This window comes from Coturnix japonica, chromosome 1, assembly GCF_054131305.1.
Source record: "Coturnix japonica strain WE chromosome 1, WE-NBRP24, whole genome shotgun sequence".
Taxonomy (NCBI): Eukaryota; Metazoa; Chordata; class Aves; order Galliformes; family Phasianidae; genus Coturnix; species Coturnix japonica.
In genome coordinates this window covers 9,267,705-9,292,075 of record NC_140663.1, presented here as the reverse complement: position 1 = coordinate 9,292,075, position 24,371 = coordinate 9,267,705, and positions in this window count along the sequence as shown.

Sequence of the window (24,371 nt, the reverse complement as noted above, 5' to 3'; positions counted from 1 at the left end):
GGAAGAAAATTCAAAACAGGAATTACATCTCTGCTTCTACCTCCTCTATCTTTCTTTCATTACCCCATTCTCAACTTTGTAAAATCTAATTTTGTCTTGCCTCAGATATTCATCAAAATCTACACAGTGTTTTCAAGTCAGTCTGCTTTTGTGTAATCTTTTAGATAGACATGGGGGAATAAAGTCTTCCAGAAAAAACAGGTGAACTAACTTTCCTGATGTGAGAAAAAGAAGTCTTGAATGGCTGACAAGATTTCAGGCCTGATATTTAAATGCAAAGTACATCTTGTTCTTCTTGGATGAAAAGTCAAGATTAATATATATTTTTTTTTAAATATACATTTCACTCAATCCAAGACCCAGTCATGAGGCAGTTTTGTTTATTTTTACCTCTAAGAAGCACTTGGAAAACTAACATTTCTCAAGAATATCATGACACATTATATTTCTTCCTTTTCCCCGTCCCACAGGAAATAAGTCATCTGCCTCCTTTTTCTCTCCCATATAGTATAGATAACTTAGTGCTCCTTCCCATGTAAATACCTCTTCCCTCCTCTTTGTTTCACAGGTAGTATCCTTTCTCCCTAAAGATCTAGTTGATAACACAGCCTAGAGAAAAGGAGGTTCAGCAACTTCTAATCAAGGTCTATAAACACCAGATGAGGGAGTGCAAAGAGGACAGAGCCAGGCTCTTCTCAGTGGGGCCAAGTGACAGAAAAAGAGGCAATAGGCACAAACTTTAAAATGGGAGGTTCCATCTGAACATCAGGAAGAACTTCACTGTGTGGGTGATGGAGCACTGGCATAAGTTGTCCGGAAAATGTGGTGTTACCTCCTTGGAGATCTTCAGAAGCCACCTGGATGGTCCTGGCACCCTGCTCTGGGTGTCCCTGCTTCAGGAAAGATTGGGCCACGTGATCATTTTGTGACTTTGAGAGCACAGTGATGATTTATCTAGTGCTACATAGTGCCACCATAATCTCTGTTTTTTTCACACTGCCTTGCCAACAAGAAGGCTGGGCATGCACACTGAGAGGGAACACAGGACAGCTGACCTCAACTGAGCAAAGGGATGTTCCATACCATATGACATTGTGTTCAGTGATAAAAGATGAATGAAAGGAAGATGGAGGAGTCTGTTTGTAGAGACAGAATTCTGAGACCTCTTTATCTGGATGTAACTGTACCTCTGCCTGCTGTTGGGAAGTGGATATTTATTTATTTATTTATTTATTTATTGCTTTGCTTTCATTTATTTATTTAAGTTATAGCAAACTGTCCTTTTCTCAATACACTTCGTGTTTTACCCTTCTGATTTTCTTCCCCATTCCACTGCAGGGGGAGCGAGCAAGAGGCTCAAGAGGCTCTGTGATTCTTGCCTGTTTAAAAGAATTATACCTCATCACTGAAATTAAATGCATTCACAGATATAACAAGCACTGAAAATGACAAATAAAAATAGTTAGTATTAATGGTTTAGGAAATAGAAAACTAACTTTTCAGTGAACAGTCCAGCTGAGTTTTAGCTATATAAAGAACTTGCAGACATCACCATTACAATTATAGATGGAGCTGTATCATTTCACCTTTTTCTGTATTATGTTTCAAAAACACTTTGTTGAAAGAAATGGCATGATAGAGACTGAAGTGATGAATGCACTGAGAAATTGCTTCCTGTCATAAATGACTTTATAAACCCACTGGGAAATTTTTCATGTCTACATCTGGTAGATGGTGACTAATGCAGGATAATCAAATTAGAAATCATTCAGCCAGTAGGGACAAGTGACCACACGAAGGTCCAGTGTCTAATGCAAGATTAGAAGTTGATACGTGTAAATCACAACTGATTCTAATCAAAAGCAGATGCCTGATTTCAGAAAGGTCTTTGTGGACAAGTTGTCAAGAAAATTTAGAATTAACTGAGTAGATGGAGACAATGAAATGCAGACTACATCATAGTACAAACAATTGACAGCATTCTATACAAATGGGTAAGCACAATTTAAGAGCACAGCGTCCACAGAGAATACATACACATTTAAAAAAAAATAAAAAATGGACTTTCTAACTGATGGTTGTGTAACTGAGTAATACTCAATGTGCACATCATGTACTAATATTTTGTGAAAATTTGCAAGAAAATAGTTATACGCATTCTTTTAGATGGAGTACCAGTAAAAAAAAAAAAGAAAAAAAAAAGAAAAAAAAAAAAAAGCTTTTGAACTTCTTACATTACATCAGTTTCTTTCTTTTCTTCTGGATGTTTTACTACAGATTTGACATTCAGATAAATAAAAGATTTTAACAAAGTTATTATGCCAGGGTGTAGGTTAATTTTACTAAATGAGTCTTAATTTATAATACTTCAATACTGAGTACTTTTTAACTTTTCATTATGTGATTTTCAGACAGTATGCCATCTTCTCTTTCTGAAAATTCATATGATTCGTTATAGATTACTCAGAACTTTTGATTGGCCGAGAAATTCTCATGAGGTTCTATCTCATGTCTAGCTCACTATTTAATACAAAAATGATGCTTACTGATATTTAATTATAATTCTATATGTAAAGAATTCCATGAATTGAGATTTAGATGAACACATACACAAACGGAATTAAAAGAAATGTTCTTCCAAGCCAAAGAACAATTTGGACAAAGTAAGAACTGGAGAATATTAATAAATATATGAATCAGATGCTTTCCTGCAAACTGTGTAGGTGGGTAAGATTAATGGAAAGAACTGAGCATACAATAAAGCTACATCTCTACTTTTGCTTGCTGAAAACAATCATCCAAAAATCACTTGGGTTATTCCATTTATATATTTTAGTGAAATGTTACTGATTTTAATGCTATTATCTTCAGTATGATTTTGTGTATAATACAAAAAATTATTTTTCTACTACTGCATTTATAATATACCTGGAATCTTAAAGCGGAAAATGTGATGGCATTTGGGTACAATTCTGCTCTACTGAAAAAAATGTCAGAAAGAGCAGGCTCAAGTTGCTGGCTACTAAGTTACATGTACATTAAACATGGTGTTACTAATCCAGAAATGAAATCATACTCCAATGGAGAAAACAGGAACTTCAGTTTACCCAACAATACACAACAGTTTCTTAAAGATCAAGTCTTGTATTATTTCTACAGTGACTGAAAGATTAAGAAAAAATTTTGTATGAGTGTATACAGAGTATATTTAGAAGGACAATTAATGACTCAAAACATACATGTAATTAACATCTAAGCCCTTTTCAGCTTCTGAATGCAAATACTTAGAAACAGGATAAAACAGTGAATGCAGAAAGTACATTGCACACACTCAACAGAGAGGAATTTTTAGTATGAAAAAAACCCACTCTTTTGTTAATTCTTTGAATTAACAACATATGTTGTTTACTTATTGTTGCATCTTGAAGAAAAAATAAATTTGGCTTCAACAAATAATGAGCAGATGAATTTTGGAGAAAGAGGACTGTGTGGCTAGAATTACGAATACCAGACAGTAATGCCTGTGTATTGCGGGCTTTAGGTTTTTCCACAGCAAATAACAGTCTGCCAAGCAGACAAACAAATTAGCTGATGATGGACCTCCCTGTCAAAACTAACCTTTAATCTAAGACAGCCCATTTAACTAATGAGGAATCCTCATCCTCTGCTACTATGATAACAGGAAAATGTCGTGGACCTGATAAACTGAAAAGAGTTGGTCAAGATTTTGACCTTTCTCCAAAGTGCCTTTGACATTAGTTAGAATGTGAGGAGTCAGCTATTTGAGTACGTCTCCATAGATCTAGTCCCTAGAAGGTCTCAAATAACTTCCTTAGTTGCAACAGGCACTTTGGCCTGACTCACAAAGCAGTCTAAGATGTAAATCCAGTTTCTACTAAAAACTGTTGGTGGTTTCTGTTCACCTCAGTTAGCTTTAACCAGTTTAGATACAATGTTTTAGACTAACTATTCACTTTCCATAATCCCCACACAAGTGCCACACAAGATTTTCAAGTCACACAAGATTTTTCTGTTCCAGTTTTGAAGTGTTTGGAACTCTATTAGAATTTAGATGTGAACAGTTTGAGTAAAACACTTTAAATTTGCACTTTTCTCCTGACTCATAGAAAAGCAGTATTTGACCCTCTGATGTCAGCTAACAAGCAAGTTCAGAGTACATGCAAATCAGGTGGATGACATGCAGCTTTTAAGCTGCTCCAATTTATTTTCTGTACTTGATCATTCAGATGATGGAGTATTCAGCTTTTTACTCCACTGCCACATGATGCAACTTTAACTCATGCCCTTCACATTAGAGTAGGACTAAGAATTAATATGCTATCTATTAAAGTCTTTGGACAGAGGGCATAAATGGAGATGAGAGCACATTTCCTCACTTTTTTTTTTTTTTTAATTTTTTTAAAAAATTATTTATTTATTGAAGCTGGTGTTAAATTTACAAAATTAAATGAAACTATGTCATGAAGTAGGTAAGGTTGTTTTGCCCTGACAGCCTTGGAAACAATGTCTGAAATCGTGATTAAAATACATTATCAGTCTAGTAAGATTTTAATACAGGAGTAAGTTACTTTTACAGAGATGACAACATTACATTAGTACATTAGTATTGCTAACACAAATTGGACACAAGTGTGGGTACTGAGTGCATCTTTTGGAAGCAGGTTTACACATTACCTCAGTTGTCATTGTGATAAATGTTATCTCTCTTTGCAGATCTATTAGTAGACTTACATTGTCAATAGATAAGTAAAAGGAAATATTAAACAGTATATAGGTTTCTTTGGATTCTCAGAGTTTCCATGAAAATGAGTGGAATTAAAATATGGATTTTGAAATCAGGAATTTTGTTCAAAATAAAACCTTGTGTCTTTGGTATCCAGAAATAATGACAAATGGCTCAATCAGTTATTTGCTTTCCTGCTGGAGTCATTGGGGAACTTCACTGAACAAAGATCGTGTCATCCTCTGATAATCAGAGAACACTGGGACTAAGAATTTTGTTTATACAAGAGATAAACCGCAGCAATGGTACTTTCACAATCTAAGTTTGCGTGTCTTTTTTTCTAGTTTCTGAAGAAATGCTTAGTCATTCAAGCCAGCACAGATTCCATTCTAACTATATTTAGTCAAAAGCAAAAGGCTATGCGAGCATATCTTGATAAGGACAATGCTTGTGACTTATTGTTTGATTTGGCAACTAGGGCTGTAATCAAAAAGCACTGATATTATTGTTCTCAAGGGTTTTGATAGATTAAAAAGCATTATAAGTTATCATTATGAGAATTATTTTTCCATACCTTCCCCTCATTTCCACAGCACATTTCCATTTCCAGTGATGTGTTCTCCCTTGAAGATGGAGCTTTTCTGATTCCTCCTACTCTGCTTCTTCACATTCCTGCAGATCTCATCCTTATGAAATCTGGGGTTATTCTTCTTTCTTATCTGTTACTCTAAATTCTTCTCTCTGCCTTATACTTTCTTTGAGAAGGTGTTGCCTAGGCAGTAAAAGGTTGATGGGGGAGGCTGTGTGATGCATTTGTTAGGTTTCTAGGAACAAGAGATGCTCTGAAGACAGGTTGTGTCTCCTTATAAAAAAAAATTAATTAATTAAAAATGCAAGACAAAATAACTAGATCAATGAATAAGGCAAAAATGAGCATCTCCTGGTGTTGTGTTGGCAGAACAAAAGGGAACAGAGGAAAACAGTATTCTGTGAGGGCACACATGGCCCCACAGTGCCTATCATTATATTCACAAGTATACTGTTCTACTGGTAAGAGACAGAATGTTCTAGCTGTTAAGTATAGTCTGTACTACAACACAACAACATCACTGTAACGTTCAGTGATGTGTATTCCTCTTTCTACTTGTATATTCATTTTTTGCCTAATCTTCCTTTTTCACCTTTTTTTTTGACAATATCAAGTATGTTTTAGTTGCATTCGAGTACTAATTTCTGTGCTAGACAATCTTTTACTGAGCAATAAGGTTTATTTCTAGTGTATAAATTTCATGGATTCGTCTTCTCAGAATCACGTCAGTGAAAAAATAGCTTTGGTATCCCATCTTCTGTCCCTTTCCATAGTAATAGTACAACTGTGATTTATTAAGAATATTTCTTGACAAGACTTATGACCCAAAACACAAATGTTATTTTGATGGGATATTTCAACAGAATAATCACATAACACGCCATGAAGATGAACTTAATTTATGAGTTTAAAAGTTCTGTAGTTAAGACTTTAAGAGCTAGGATGTGACCTCAGCATCTCACTACGTAAATAGATAAATCGTATACTTTCATCCTTATAGCACTTACAGCCTCAGTAGCACTGAGCAGTTTATCTAATGGCAAACAAGTATTAACACATAATCACAGTGAATGACCATACAAAATAATCATAGATAATTCAAATCAAATATTACTGAATTTATACTTCATTCTTTTCTCTAATCACTACATTCTCAAAAATCATGCCTTCCTCCCAGTCTGAAATAGTCTCCAGTATTTTAGAGGTAAACTTTATATATCGATTATGTGAAGATGAGCATATAACCAATGCTCCCGAAATGATAGAAAAGTGCCAATAAAATATATGGTATTTTATTTTACAAACAGCTTTAGTACTATATGAACTAAAAATAGACAGCCCATGTTCAAGAGAGTAGTCTTACTATGAACTGAGATGAGGTATCATGCATATCCCATTTTAGCATTTCCAGGGGAAAAAATAAATTATCTTGCAGTAAGTTGCAGAGGCACGACTTGCGCTATAGTACACCATGGATGTCCAGAATGAATAAAATGTAGGGACTATAACAATAAAATAATATTCCAAGCATTGCAGAATCGTGATCAGCTTTTTAAGAATGTTATTTCAAAAATCAAAGTATTAAAGCCTGTTATAACATCTAGTAGCCCCAAAATATAGAAATACTGCCAGTACTGCCAGGGTGAAGTGTTTTGGATGACCACAAGAAAAGAGTATTGTGACATTTAGGGGCAAATTACCTTCAAGATTTGCTAAGGTTCACAACAGCTGGAAGGAAACAGCATTTGTCTAGAATTCATTGAAGAAACAGATACACAACAAACACCATACATAATGTATCTCCTTTATCAACATATATATGCCTTCCCACAGCTTATCTCATTTCATTTGGAAAACAGTATTTTTACTATATATATATTTTTATTCAATAGCTTCCAAGCTCAGATGCTGTTTGTACATTCTGTGTCCTGTTCTGTGCAGCTCAACTAAATAGACACATTGAGTCAACTTAGGTCTCTCAGAACTAGGTCTTGAAGGAAGGCCATGAATGCAAGGCTGGCAGATAGGAAAAGGTTTCTGCTACAGTCAGAAAACAAACAAACAAACAAAAACTCCACAAAAACACACACATACACTCAAAAAAACCTCCAAAACATAATATTAATTACTCAGTTTTGTAGAATCATTTTTTCACAGACATACTTAAATGACACTTCAAGATGTACTCAGTCAAAAAAGTAATTTAGAAATGAATGGATGATGACTGTTTTAAATGACCCTTCAGAAAAGTCAGGTTCTCCCTTTCCCATGTTCAGACACCATCTACAAACATTCTGGGCTCTTCTGAAATGCTGTCATCATTTGAGGCATCAGGAGTTGGCTGTTAGCAGAGGACAGATACAAATAATTGTTCTCTAGAAGGATAGGACATAACAAATATTGTTTTGTTCTGCCTTGAAGCAAAGGAGCATGGAAGGATACAGTGCAAAAGTTTTGATGTGAAATAAATTGGAATAATTACTATAGCAGTCTAATTATATATTGCATAATATAACCCACAATTTCAATACATTTCAGGAAGATCTAAACAGTTCTGATTTTATACCTAATTCTTGGCTGCAAACCAGGATAATATTTCCATCTAATCTGATTGGCTTGGGCAGGATCAGCAACTCTGGCATCACAGTAATAAAAACACAGAAGATAATACAGTATTTTTATCTACATTTCTATTAAAAGCAACATTTGTCTGTCTTTTCTCTCTCTTTTTATTTTTTTAACCCATATTTTAAAAATTAGATTTCACTCTTGCAGCTATTTTCATATATGCCTTATTTCACTGGAAAATGGAGAACTGTTGCATGGGTGGAATGCACAATTGAAGTTATCAAGAGTATAAAATTCAGATTTTGTTCATGAGTATGATACTACGCACTTCATTAGTGCCTATCTAACAAGATGCGTTGCATCGACCAGCAGTAGGTATCTGGTGGACAGAATGAGATGCAGTGCAGGAAATACAAAATACTGAACAGAAGAGGATGTCATAAATCTCAGATTTGATGTGACTTAGTCCTCCACAGGCTACCATGTTGAAATTAGTAGTTCTATTTTCTGGGACAACCTAATCCTGTTTTTGTAATCTTCCTTGACAGGCAAGGAGCTCACTTCAGCTTCATCACAAGTACTTTTTCTGATGAGATAGATGACAGTTTTTCAAAAACAAGCAAATGCTCTGCTACAGTACATTTTAGAGGTGACCACACTAGAAAGCTGTCTAAGTGTTCACAAGCAACACCAGAAGCATTCATAAATGCTTATTTCTTTAATTAAACTGTTCATAGGATGCAGAAAGTTACATTAAATAGTGTCAGATTTTGCTTCTTCCCATTTCTGGGGCCTGGTACTTCAAACTGGAAATGACCAGTGCCTAAGCTTGATATACTGGACTCCAACACATTGTAGCACTAAATTTTGAAAGAAGGAATGCTAGTCTTTGGTTTACATGATAAGCATAAAAGTACCTGTCTGAAATGGAAGACCATAACTGCGAATCAACCTGCCGTGTCAAGAATAAGAAATTGCCTAAGAAAATACAAAAATCTATCTGGAAAATTGGGGTGCTCTTCTTTTATCATTAAATATGAGGAAAAGGGTGAGGTTAAAACTCAACTTACAGCAGTTTCCTCTCTCTGTTAGAAAAAAAATATACATACAAATAAATAAATTATTTATTTAGGATTGAGAATAGGAGTCTAATGGAGAGATCCAGACTTCTCAGAAATGAATCAACACCTTTCACAGAAATGGATAAAAAGGAAAATGTCTTTTAGTTCTACTGGGGTACAGTGTCCAGTTCCACTGCCTATTATATGATAAAGACACAGACATATTAGAAAAAGCCTGACAGAAGGCCACTAGGGTGATAAAGGGGCTGGAGCAGTTCAACAATTAAAAAAGGCTGAAAGAGCTGGCATTATTCAGCAGAAAGAAGAGGGTCAGGATAGGTTGTACAAAGCACTATTTGAGAAGGAACTGAGTTTCACAAGTAACCAAATTGATTTTAAAGGGAAACAGGGCTGTAATCCAAGCAAAGCTGGATGATCTGTGAGTGCAGAACAGTGCACAGAAACCAATGTTAATGTCAAGTAGAACTGCATCTCTTACAGTAAGAAAAGAGGATACTAGGGCAACAGTGTGCATAATATAATTTTTTTCAGAGTCCTAATGAAGATATTTCATAAACACAGAAGGCTTCACAGTCAACCAAACAGGTCCATCTAGCATTTTTAAATTGCTGAACAGTGTTTCATCCATAAAGTGAGCACACCAAAGATGTATTACGAACTGGACTAGTTCCTTTCCTTCTTCACTTTGACATACTAACTAAGACAGAGGCTTAAATTTACACCAGAAAGCTTTATAAAAACTTGGCAGGAACCAAGTACAGAACCCACAGGGAATCAAAATTATTGTCTTATGTAATACAATAAAATACTCTGGTGATGATTCAAAAGTCATGACAGAAGTCTGAACTGTCCATGTAATTTCAATATATTTAAGAACAAAAAAGAAGCAGACAGAATATTTCTTCTCGCTCAGGACATTTCTGCAATTCCAGACACCACATGGGAATAATACTTCTGTAGATAGAACCAAAATATTTTCATAACGATGAGTGTAATCTCACTGTTACACTGTTGGAACTAAACTATAGTTCTCTGAACACACTGATCTCCATGGTTTGTTTCCTCCAGATGACTTCTGTGTATTAATTAAACAACATTTCTTCAAAAATGAAGCTTTAAATTACTGTGTGTGCATGTTTATGCATGTGAGTCTAAAAGAAAAAAAGTCATTAAATACTATGCTAGCCAGTACAGAATATCTTACAAATGATTTTGTATTGTTGCGGTTTTGTTGTTGTTGTTTTGGTGGTCTTTTTTTTGTTGTTGTTGTTGTGTTTTTTTGTGGTTTTTTATTTTATTTTATTTTATTTATTTTTTGGTCCAACAGCTGCTTTTAGTTTAAGCAGTTTACTGTTGCTAAAAGCTCTGACAATCCAGATACTTCTTGCTATCAAGGTTTATCTCAACCTGTTAAAGTCTAGATAAGGGGTTGCCAGTTTTCCTGCTTCAAAGGAGACAAGAGTAATTGGAGCTATAAACTCTCCCATTCGTCATTAAACTGCACATTTTTATAGGACTACAGAAAGCATCTGTATCTTCACTAAGACAAGGCATGCATTAGACAGATTTAAGCTGAGACTGTTCAATACTGCAGATCACTTGTCTGACATTTACAGATGCTGATGTGCTCACACATTTCAGAAGAAGGGAAAATAGAACAGGCATAGTTAGAAGACTAGTTTACAAAATGAGGACCTCATACAGCACAGTTCTTTGTTTTAGATGAAGCCAAGAGCCCTTAGTTCTTCACCAGATGGATTTGGTACTTGTCACGCTTAGGTTATACAATTCTTTTCAGAGAAAAGATTTCAGTTTCTCTCTCTTGTGTCTTGTTATAAAGACAGTTTTATACAATGTTCAAAACTTATGCTATCCTGAAGATGATTTCAAACACAGTGCCAAGGCATTGATAACTATGCACCTATCTGTAGAGGCCTCTAACAAAAGGTGGAATCTACCTAGCAACAAAATAGCTTTAGTTTGTACATGATGTTCATACTCCTTTATGGTTAATTTTATGAAGTCTGCCTTTTTAATAGCTTGCAAATTCAACAAAGATAGAAACACATTCAAAGTGAGTTAATCTTACGCATGCAGGATGCCTTTATCAACGGAATACATAATATCCACAGCAGAAGTACGGTTTTGACAGAGAACAAGTTCAAATATAATTTTTCATTTCCTTTCCCCTGTAGTCAATAATTCTAAAATGAATCTCCATTTGTTTCCAATGGAATGAAAATGAAAAAAAAAAATAAAAATGTTGCCTCATAAGATGATCGTTGGTTTCTCTAGGAAAATATAACTTACATTTCACATTTTGTTGCCACAGATGACAATTTGGGTTAGCACAGCACTGGCAGATAAACTTATGATACTGCTAAAAAATCTGACGGTTTCTGACAATTTTTTTCTTTTTTCTTTTTTCTTCTTTCTTTTTTCTTTTTTCTTTTTTTCTTTTTTTTTTTTCCCCCATTCATAATCTGTCTCTAAATATTTTAAAAATTGTGGGTTTTGTAGAATTTGTGAATAACTTCCAGTAAGCAAAATTACTTGCTCCGTGAGAGTGAGTGAATAAAAAATAGCTGCAGAGATTTTATACATACACCTAGAGGTGAGTTTCCTAAGGAAGAAATCTTGCAGATTTATAGAATTGTAGAATGTCTGAGGTTAGAAAGGACCTCTAGGGGATGTCTGATCCAGGAAGCCCTACTCAAACCAGAGTCACCAAGAGCAGGTTGCCCAGGATGACTGGATCTGGTCTTGTTTAACATATTAATCAATGGCTGGGATGAAGGGATAGAGTGGTTTCTCAGCAAATCTGCTGATGATACAAAGCTGCGAGGAATGACTGACACAATGGAAGGTTTTGCTTCCATTCAGCAAGACCTGGACAGACTGGTGAGTTGGGTGGGAGGAACACTACGAGGATCAAAAAAAGCAAGTCAGAGTCCTACACCTGGGGAGGAATAATCACAGGCATCAATCAGTACAGGTTAGCAGCTCACCTGCTGGAAAGGAGCTCTGAGGAGAATGACCTAGTTGTTTGGTGGACAACAGGTTGGCCATGAGGCAGCACTGCACCCTTGTGGCCAAGAAGACCAATGGTATTCCATGGTGCATGAAAAAGGTTGTGCCCAACAGGTTGAGGGAGGAGATCTTCCCCTTCTACTCCGCCCTAGTGGGGCCATATGTGGGATATCATGTCCAGTTCTGGGCTCACTAGATCAAGAAATACAGGGAATTGCTGGAGAGATTTCGATCAGAGGGTCACAAAGATAGATGCCTGGAGCATCTCCTTTTTGAGCAAAGACTGAGAGCTTGGGGCTGCTCAGCCTGGAAAAGAGAAGGCTGATGGGGGATCATATCAGTGATCTAAATGGAGAGAATCAAGTGGATAGCGCCAGGCTCTTTTCATTGGTGCCCAGAAACAAGAGAAGACATAACAAGCACAAACTGGAACACAAGAAATTCGATGTGAACATGAGGGGAAAATTGTTTACTTAAAGGGTGATAGAAAACAGGAAGAACCTGCCCAGAGAATCTGTGAGTCTCCTTCTCTGGAGATATTCAAAACCCACCTGAATACTTTCCCGTGCAATGTACTGATTTAGCATGGGGTGGGACCAGATAATCTTCACAGGTCCCTTTCAATTCCTATGATCATGTGATTCTGTGGTTCTGTACCAGACTCCTATAAGTGACTGGCCCGTCTCACATTGAAGAATTTGCAGAATACAGTCTGCAGTGGTTGTTCAAAAATACTAAAATAGAATTAGTTCTGAATTTCCTTTCTTCAAAGAACTGCTGTGTGGTAGAACTGAAAGAATTTTAAAACTCATTTTAAAATCTGGCAATCTGAAAAACACTGGCATATAATTTTTCAGCAAGATGAAATATGCATGTACAGGAAAAAAGGAAAAAGCAAGATGCATGCAGTCTAATCTATTTAGCAATCTGTCTCTAATTTTAATGATGTATTTTTCATTTTATTACTCAGAAAATGTCATTTTTATGAAACTGTCACTATGATATTAGAGAGGAACAGCTTGTGTTAAACTGTGCAATGTCTTTGCCAACTTTCAATTTTAGTTACATTCTACCTCCTTAGAATTTCCCTAGCACTTTCAGTGTAACACAGATAATTTATTTTATGTGCTACACTTTTGCACTTAGCTGCTGTACAAAATATGGTGGATATCATCATTTATTTAGTTTGTTTGTCAGTATAAAAGTTATTTTGAAAAGTCTTCTGTAAGAATAGTCTGAGGTGAGGAGAAAATCCGACAGTATCCTGAAATATTTTTCAGTGTTTTTAAAAAAGTGTTGAGTAGGTGGAAATATAATTAATTTTAAGAAAAAAGAATTAATAAATAAATAAATAAATAAATAAATAAATAAATAAATAAATAAATAAAAAGAAATTGTTTTTCTCTGATAGATATTTAAAATTAGTATCATGCCCAATAATCACTAAGCTGGACAAATGGATGCCTCTGTTTTGTTGTTCATGTATTTACATCAATATCTCTGCTTGGTTAATTAGTCAAATACAAAAAATTCACTGCTATTTAACAGTTCCTAAGTCTGTAAAATATTCTGCAGGAGATCAAGATAAACACAAAGACAGCATTTACTGTTTGTTAGTTGGCTGTTTTTTTATAAATGCATCTAAGGGATTTAGCAATCTTCTGGTGCTTATCTATAAATTTTCAAAGATTTTGGCAATTTTTTCATTTCCAATTCACAATTTTTGCTGTGTATAGCAATTAATAGCTAAAACTCAGAAGACTTAGAGGTTCGGATTTCAGTTATATCTTCTAAGGCAATATCAGCTTATTACCTTCCTATGGTTTAGTGAGAACAAGGTAATGTAGAGCACTCTGTAAAGTTAAATATAATGCAGACTTCTCATGTGAGCTCAAAGCTCACACTCAAAGAAGGAAATGTTTGTATTTGAACTAGATGAATTGCAGCTGAATTAGGATGAAAGATGTTTATTAAAAGGGAGGATTTCTAAGATGAAAAGTATTATTTAGGAAGCTCCAAGCAATTTTATTTCTACAGTTTCTAATGGTGAGTGTATTGTTTTCATTCTGAAACAAATCACAGAATCACAGAATCACAGAATCACAGAATCACAGAATCACAGAATCAATCACAGAATCAATCACAGAATCAATCACAGAATCACAGAATGGCCCAGGTTGGAAGGTACCTCAAGGATCATGAAGCTCCAACCCCCCTGCTGGGCAGGGCCACCAAACTTCCACGTTTACAAGATCAGGTTGCCCACGGTCCCACCATCCAACCTGGCCTTGAACACCTCCAGGGATGGGGCATCCACAACCTCCCTGGGAAGCCTGTTCCAGGACCTCACCACTTTCCTAGTAAAGAAGACAAAAAAAGTCTCTTAACGATTCTATTTATTTATTTATTTATTTATTTATTTATTTATTTATTTATTTTTAATGGGAATTTTAAGATTTAAATTATTGGGAAGTTGGAAGGATTGTGAAGTATGTTTCACAGATTGTGAAGTATGTTTCACGTCAAACAAATCTCAGGTGGATATTCCTTCTCATGGGCTCAAAACGTTGACAGCCAGAAGATGTATCAGAACCTTTGATTTTATATTTCCAATAAACAAAAGAAAACTGCATTATCATTATTTACAAATAAAGAATGGAAGCCCAAAGGGCTCTAGGACCTCCCTGGGCCTAAGGGCATGGCCTGACAACCAAAGCCCACCACCCTCTGCCAGCAGCAAGGTAAGCTGGAGGCAGCCGGGACTGTCCCAGACATGGAGAACTGGGTACCTCCCTGGGGCCAGGGTGGGCTGAGGCCTGAACAGAACAGGGAGGATCTGTGGTAGAGCTGGAGACAGTATCCTGTAAACTTGCTAGAGTAGGGACCAATGGTCCTGGAGACTTGAGAGAGATTCCTGAGTCCAGGGCCATGGGTGGGGGTCAGGAAAGCCTAGTGGTTGGGCAGGGACATTAGGGCCCATGAGTAATCTTCATAGGGAAGAAATTCAGAAAACAAAAACAAACCAACAACAGTAAAAAAAAACAAACAAAAAACAAACAAAAAAACAAACAAAAAAAACCACACAAAAACAAACAACAACAACAACAACAACCAAAAAGAGTTTTATGGTTTGTACTGTCTCAAAAAAAAAAAAAAAAAAAAAAAAAAAAAAAAAGAGAGAGAGAGAGAGAGAGAGAGAAAAGAAAAAGTTTAACCATTAAAAAAAAAAAGATAAATAGATGGATTGCAAAGGGCTATTTAAGAACCATTCAACTCAGCAACCTCTATGGAGTAGCATAATTTCCAGGTTCTTCCCCATGAATCCTCCCCTTGTCATCAACATTTACTTTCAGTCCATAAATCCTTCAAGCTAACCTTAAAGATTTTTCCCTGTTTGTAGAGCTGTGGAATCAAGCTTTATTTGACTTAGAATGTTGGTTTTTTGTAATATTATTTGGTTGTCTTGATCAAGCAATTTGTTTAATTTCAGCATTTGTTCCACATTTTTCCTTCATTTCTAATATACTTTAAGCAGACTACAGTTTAATTCAAGTTAGGAATACCAAGATTTGGGACTTTTACACATGCACATGTAAACTTGTATTCTATAATGTAATCATAAAAAGGTTTTGACCCTGCCACATGTGAATGTTTTGGACTATATTCTGATCTTAGATGAAGCACGTATCAGGTACAGCTATCGTCATGTTATAAATATATCTCTATATTCTATCAAATAAATGTCAGGTCTGGTATACAATCTGTCATTTGTAATTCTGAATCCTAAGAGATGTGTCTAGACAAGTAATATAGATGCTGGAAAGATATATACTCCAAATTCTGCTCCAGAGCAGAGGCCAGTTATAGGTGTTCCCCATAGACTCTGAAATAACTGGACTTAATGTAAATATGTAAATATGTAAAATCTTATGCCAGTAAATCATGCATAAGATTGCCCAGGGCTCATCCAACCTGGTCTTGAACACTTCCAGGGATGTGGCATCCACAGCCTTTCTGGGCATCTTGTGCCAGCACCTGTGAGTAAAAAACCTCCCCAACATCTAATCTAAATCTCTCCTCTTTTATTTAAAACATATTTAACATAAAAAATATCCTATCATTATCTACTCATCTAAAAACTGGATTACCCTCCTGTTTATAATCTCCCTTTAAATACTAGAAGGTCATAATAAATTCTCTCTGGATCCTTCTCTTCTCTAGGCTGAACTCCCAACTCAGTCTGTCTCTGCAGGAGAGATGCTCCAGCCCTCTGATCATCTTCACAACTCTCCTCTGGAGTCCAAAAGCTCTTTTGAGTTGGGGACCCCAGGCCTGGACACTGTAGTGTTCCTGAGGGTGCACTTGGTCCTATCATCTGTGTCACTGATACAGATATCAAATAGTACTGGTCCCAAGTCAGGCTTTTTGGGCACACCACTTTTCACTGGTGTCTACCTGGACATAGAGTTATGCAAACTGAGATTAACCCAAAAGAAAATTTGAATGTGTACCCTCATCCATACAGTTCCATTTTTTGAGACTTTCAGTGTCAGACTATGCTGTATTCTTAAAAAGATATAAGGAATGTGTGGGAGCCATTAATATTTTTAATGTAAGTTTTGGAACTCTTACTTATGTTTGTGGTGTTTCTGACTTAGGTACTGTATAAACAAGTCCCTTCTGCAATCGTTACCCACATTCACCCAAAGTTACAGTACTTTATAAATGTAACTGGCTTAATTGTGTCTTCGAAGGGAGGCACTTTTCAATGGAACTTAAGTTTATGCTTGAAACTAAATGTATGTTTGTTTATAAAGGGACACATCAGATATTAAGGGGCTGTGTTATCCATTCATGTTGTTATTATGGTGCTAAATGTGTCAGGAGATGAGTAATCTACTGATTTTGACTGAATCTCTGTAGGCATATTCAGTATACAGAATGAATATCACAAAGTCTACATGAGATTCTCTCTCAACACTTTGAACATTATGACAGAATTGAATAGCTTAGAAACATACAGGATGGTGATAAAATGTACAGATTCTTGTCTTGCTAGACATATGATGTTTCCTGCTGTGAAATGTTTAAATTGGATGAAACCTAATGTATTAGTTATCTTGCTCAGCTATCTTGTACATGATAAACTGACCGCTTTCTGTCATGCAGTATGTCCAAAAACAGTTATGTTAGGATTCACATCAAAGATATCCTGTAAGGAGAAATATCCACTGTTGATTCTTGTACTCTTCCAGCTACCAAAGCCTCACACAGCTAGCAGCAGAGTCCCTAGGATACAGTCCCTGTATCCTATATATATATATAATTTCATGGTTTGACAGACTGCACTACATTTGCCCATACACAAGAATTAATCAAATGAAATATCTCTGATGAGATTTGCCAGCTGCTTTTGACTGCTATGTGGCAGCTTGAAACTGTACAGCAGTTGAAGAAATTTATGGCAGCTCTGTATCGTCAGAGACACATAGCAAAGACAAAATCTGCTGCTGAGCCTGACCTTGGCATATTTCAGAATATTTTTATACTTCACATCATCATTTAACTGATTCTAGAACTCTAGAGATAGAACTCCAGAGATCACCTGCATGAATAGTAATATTAATCCTATGTGACAGAGCTGACAGACCCTCTTCCACCTATTACAATAACTACTAAGGTGACAGAATCTCCTGTGATCGGATCAATTCTACCTCATGCTATCTCTTTACTGGAATAAACTTTCAAATTTTTTTGGGAAACTCTAGCCCATTTAGTCATGTCTTAATATACCACTACACAGACTGTCCATCTCTGCAGCTGCAGTTTTGTTCCCGATTGCAGTCAGGCAGTGTTTTATTATGAAAAAATCTACTCAAGGGCCATCCTCAATAATGTGAAATAGTAGGCAATATTCCTTGGGCTTCAAAAGTGAAATGTTAGGTACTTGAAGATCTTCCTGGTCTTTATATTCTATGAAATATTTTAATTTCCTTAGAGCTGATATTGTGTTTGTTTTGAACTTAAGACAAAATATTAGGAAAGATTCTGGAGGGAAATCCAGCACACAAGTGACTAATAACAATCTAATCCCCCTGTACTATTGGAGGAAAATATGTTTTTGTTTCTTTCTTCTTAGTTAAGTAAACAGATAAATATATTTCCCCTGGCTTCAATTACTGCAAGTTGGCTTTACAGAAGAATCCTTTCAGTTTTGATTTCCTGTCAGCTTTACTGAAACAACCACAGAGTACAGTATTCTCTTGATGTGATTTTTATAGACTCTAAGCCCTAAAAGGAGTGTTTCTAAGTCAAATAGCAATACGTTCTAACTTGGATGGGTTGGTTTGTTTTATCTCTGCAGTATATCTCCACTTTTAATGAATGTGTGAAACTGGGAAAGTGGTAAAGAAAGGATGTGGCTTGAAAGAAAACATTGCTTTTTAATGTTCTCTTGCCTTGATTTTCATCTCCTAAATTGGGTTCAAAAGCCTAAATAAATGCACACACAGACATAAATTGGTTCAAGCTGCTTTTTCAATCATCTTCCCATTGCAGGTAGAAAACAAATCAAACCAAATCAAAAGGTTTTTAAACCTCATGTACTAAGGGCTTGCCTCAGGGAAGTCAGTGCCATACTGTAATTTTTCCTTTCTGCATTGCTTTTAGTATGTGGATCTTCCAGAGAAAGAGACCTAACAGCAACAGGTTTCATAAGCTGTGATCAAAACCTGCATGATTCCTAAGCTACTTTCTTACAGCTTGGTGCCCTGAGAACTAAATTTACTGTCCTACTTTCTTATTCATAAATCTCCCTGAGTGTAGCCCTGAAAATATTCTTTCAGCTCTGTCCCTACAGAACTTTTCTATTTCAAGTCAGACTTTAATTCTCTAGTCATGTGCAAGTGGCAGCCCATCTTGAAGAGAAATAAAAAAACTGCATAAGGAGCAACCTCTTCTAAAAGTCACTGTCTTTTCTAGAGCGAGTATTATTTTTCTTCTCTCACACACACCACAGAGCTTAGTGTTTACAGGCATGGTCTTTGAAGAGAGGAAGGCAAATGCACAAGTGCAGCATGGTGTGATCACAGCTCTTCATTCTTCATCATGCTCAAGGAATTATTTGCTCTGTAGTTTGGAGAATAAAAATGTCCTGCCATAGAAGTACTGTTGCTAAATCTGTGCTGAGGGTCACAGAGAGCAATGCAGAGTGGGGGAAAAAATAATAATTAAAAAAAGGACTTAATCACATCTGATCTTACTAAGAATATAGTGCAGAAGACGTATTTGAAACAGAGAAAGTGAAATGTCTTCAGGCAACTAAGTAGGGCAATAAAACTGCCAAGAGGGGAGAGAGTAGAAAAGCTTTCCAAAATGCTGCCTTTAGCAGGTCATGTCTTACTCAATGTTCAAGCACATCACTTGTACCAGTCTTACTCTTCCCTGTTTATTTTCTCCTGGTCAGCATTTAAATAGAATAATAAAGCAGCAAGCAAACAAATATGAGCAACAAAACCCATCTGAGAAGAAAAAGAATTTGAGTTGTTTGCTAGCAGTGTTGAGGAATCTCCTGGGCCACACTGTGCCTATGCAAATGCCAGTAGCTCATCTGCCTCCACTCCAGGAGGGGAAGTCTTGCGCTAAGTGTCTTAAATAAACATTCAGAGGAATAGGAGAATGACAAAGATGCATTTAAATGTTTCAGAGAGAAGCACATCCAGAATTTTTGTTTGGTACCCAGATGAGGTGTCTTCCAGTAAATCTTCTTTACTTGAGCTCACACGAGCTTCACAGACTCCTTCCTGTATTTAGTTAGAAACTGCTTTACAGGTAAGGAATATTTTGTGAAGTGAAGAATTTGTCAGTGAAATGGGAAACAATTTCTGTACTCAGTGTGGAGTCTGGAATTGCCATGGCCACTAGCCTCTCAGAAGTCTGCCCTAACACTTACGGGGTGGAAGAGTACAAAACCCTGATGCTGCTTTGAAAAGGGAATGCACAATCCATAACCAAATAGGCAGGGAATTACCTCTCCAGAGGAAACTACACAGAAAGGGATCCCTGGGAGGCAGGCTGGAAAGAAAACAAATAGATTTCAGTTGGAAAACAGCCTGGTCTCCATCAAACATGGTAGTAAAACTGACATACTCCTGCAGACAGAGTTGGTAAGATCAGTATGTCATGATGAAAAACTTGCTGATAAGAACATTTGGAGGTAGATTTAATGCAAAGGCTATCTAAAGAAAATATATATATATATATATGTTAAGCATGTGTGTAAACAAGAAAGAAAGGTACAGCTAAATGAAAACTTCAGAAGAATTTTAAACTCAACAATTAGCGTTATGGAGTTGCATAGACTAGAAAGTTAATAACACTAAGTAGAACCAGAGATATAGAATACCATGTTTACAGTCTTTTTGCTAAGATAAAGTAGGATGTCAGCCTGGAAAACTCATCCAGCACTGTAGAGGAGATTCATAACCAAACTGATTAGGATAGCAGCCCGGAAAGTGCTCTAGTAAGGAAGCAGGTTTCTACAGGAAAACATTTTGCTTTAAAAACAGACTTAGCACTAAGCCCTGCCCTTACTGATAACTAACACAATTAAAGTGCAATAAAAGGGAAAAAGCATCTGGAGGGGTCTCTAAGGGCCTGTTCACCATTTCAATAAACACCGTGTGTGCACATGTTTAGTATTGATTCACTAGACTGTTTGGACACCTTCAGAAGCAGGGCTGAGCTTGTTCGTTTAGGGCCTTGATGTGCAGCCTACAGTTGCACTGTTGAGTCCAAACTTGAACACAGCTGGTTGAACACTAATCGAGTCTATTCATCTGCTTCCAGGACAATAAGCACCAGAGGGCCTATATACTGCTTTAGGCAAAACAGATACTTGTGCTTGCACACCAAGAGAAAAATGCATGCACAAATACATATGTAAACAGGCTGCCAGGGCAGAACCGAATGGATTGGCTTGAACCAGCTGTTATGTATTGTGTTTGTAGGAACTAATTTCAGTGCATTTTATCCAGGTAGTCACACTGCTCTTCTCCCAGCCATGGCACTGGACAAAGTATTCTGTGTGTTAGGACTGAAAAGATTCAGCAGGAAATGAAGAAAACCAGTTGAAGGCAAGTGCAGCACACAAGTCCCTCACTCACAGTTCTGGTTTCTACTACAGAATTCTGCCATCACAAGAGCACAAAATCAGGATGTGAAAAATTCATATCACTAAGTGTCACCATTAATCTTACTCTTGTTATTCTTGATCATTGGACAAAAAATAAACAGTCCTCAGATTGTCCTATTCCTAAATCAAGGCATTCCAGTTGGCATTTTGGAGTACAGAGAAATCCCAGGTTGTAACTTTTCTCCTAAAGTGTCTGTGTGGACCAAGGACTTCTGAATTATCAGCTAGATAACATTGCAAAGGCAGCTGCATGCATTTGAATGAGTATGGTGCACATATGGTCATTTGCCCACATGTAGTCTGTATCAGTTTGTGCAAGTTTCTGGCTATTATGAACAGTTTGGAATAGATGGCTGCAGAGCATCTCCCCACAGATAACTGAGCCTCACTGATGTGGAATATGTAGAAGCCCCTAGCATCTACATTTCCCTTGTGTTAATACACTTGATCACAATTTAGGAACATCTGTGTGGATGTCCTGGTAGCAAGTGTTTTTCACATCCTATAGGTATTCTTGGAGACATATACTGAAGATGCTGAAATGCAGAAAAAAAAAGTAATGTTCTGTGGGGACTTTTCCAACAGAAACTTCAAAAAATGATGGAATCAGGCGGACATGGGTACTCATCTGTCTTGTGGTGAAGCAGCTGCTTTTCTCAGTTTTGATTTAAGAAAGAGACTGAGAGAAGAAATTATGTGGTGATGGTAGTTTTGTAACTACTACATGGAGTTCCAGTACTCTTAAACTCAATGCTAAGCAGCAGATGGTATATTTATGCCCAAGACGTGAGACAATTGTTGACATGGTTTGCAGCAGTAATGTTGATGTAAATGCTTGTTTCCTCAGATTGTGTATCATGATGACATTAATACACAAGGAAAGAAAACCATCTGGAAAATTTTCAGTTAATATAATCTGAACTGAATTAAACACCATAAACTCATGTTACTTAAGGTAAAAATTCTCTTAATCTGAGAAAAGGACTATACCACTCATTGTTCAGCTAGCCTCCTCTAATCCAATCTGTTCTTCTAATGCCATGTTTTCTGCCTTGTTTTAAATAAAATGTTGTGAATTGCACTCTCTTGTATAACTTCTCTTCCAGTAAGATATTTCACGTTAACCAAACTGGAGGCAGCACTCATATATATATATATTGAGACTTCTCTAACATTTCTTAGGTTTTGCAGTTTTACAGGTTTTTCCTTTATTGCTTTTACTCTAAAAAAAAATGCATTAAAACTAACTCCATACATAATATTGCTGTTATTATTTTTGTCATCGTCATCATTTTAATGAAAAAATATTTTAATTGGAAGCAAGTTGCTCTAAGTAAAGCTTCAGTGGAACTTCAATGACCATGTTTGAATGAAAGCATATACCTTTCTTCTCTGCCACACAGGATCAGTTTGGAACATGTCTTGAGTGTTTGAAAAAGAATCTGAGCATTTGTGAGGATGGCCAAAAGGTTCAGGAAGAGGATTTAGGGTCTGCCCACTAGCCCTAGATAATGGGCTGACATTAATTTCAGTGCAAGTAGGATTAGATCTTCAGAAATAGAAACACAACATGTATAACATCTTCTGTGACCATATGGTGTCACTGCACTTTCTCAAGTATCCTGAACCAGGCTGAACCAGCTCTTAAGTTCTTCTGTTGCAACTTTTCACACCACATACCCTATGGTATAAAAATTGAGACTGAAAAATTTGTCTGTTCATTTTAGGGCTTACTTTGGTCTTGACCTTTTTATGATTTGCTTTTTTCCTCCCAGCTGTTTTCTTTCCTATTTATTGTAAGTGGTTTTTATTGGCACATAGTTGTCCAGAAGTCGGTGCTTTTGAAGGCAGAGTTGATACACAACTGAACTCTCCTAAACTGCCTGCTCTGTTTACATGAGGCTTGCTAAATAACAAAGAGCAGAAATCAAGTACTGATCATCTGTGTGGTTTTCATCATTTATCATCTTCAGAGTACAGTGTTCTTGCAACTGCAGGAGATAAAACCTTAACAGGAGACTGTAATAGAAAGGCAGTATCCCTTTGTAGATCTTTGTTGTGCAAGCAGTTAATTCTCGTGGCTCCCAGGAAGTAGACAGGTGACACAAACATTCTTAACACTTTGTAAAACTATAGCAAAAACAAGTTTTGACATACAGACTGCATCTAAATTTTTATGATTTGGAAGCTTGCCTTCATGGTTGAAGTTACTGGCAAGCTTCCCATTGGTTTAAGGAGTTCTTCATAACATCCACTGATTGTATGAACCAATTAGAAAATCCCCTTTTTGGACTACAAATAAAAATAATGAAATATTTGCAATGGAAGATTCATAATCCAACTTCAAACACTCTGTACATTAAATCATTTGAAGAATTATTTATTATTTATATAGGTGGAGTTGTGGAAAATATGTATTTAAAGTACCAAAATTTCAGCATAACCAGAAATGCACAGAACTTAGAAATTTCATTTTGATAATGAAAAACAAGCCATGAACTTACTGACCCTTACTTGAACTTGCTGAATGAGAATGCCATGATGCTAAAGGACCTTGACAATACTCAAGTGGACAGAGATACAGAGATACTCACCCAATGATGCTAGTAAGGTTCACAATTGTTTACTTATTTATTTATTTATTTATTTTTCCCCTAGCAATTTCTGTTGACTTTTCTTGATATTAGGTACATCTAGTATAGCATCTAGATTTGTTCTCTTTGGATCAACTTATGTACTGCTGGTAATACTAAATGACATAGTAATGGAGGCTTTTTCCTGAGATGATCATAGAGATCATATTAAGAGACATATTTTAAATGCCAAACCTATCACAGTGGAATTGTAAGAAACTGCAAGCTTTGTGTCAAATGTTCATGTTTAGATTAAGCACGAGCTTTTCAGTCCAAATTATTCTTCCCACAGTACGCTTTAGTCATTGTCTATGCAGAAGTCCAGTATGAATCTCTTGGAGAGGCTCAACAGGATCACATCTTTTTATTTATTTATTTTATCCTTCATTTTATGCATGAAGATCTTTAAAATATCAGTCCTCTTTATTTGGCACAGTAAAATCCTTTACTGAAATTAGGAGTGGCAGACATTCATTTTACTAAGGCTTTTTCCTAATAATGCAGTTCCAAAGATTCTTCTTTAAATAAGAAA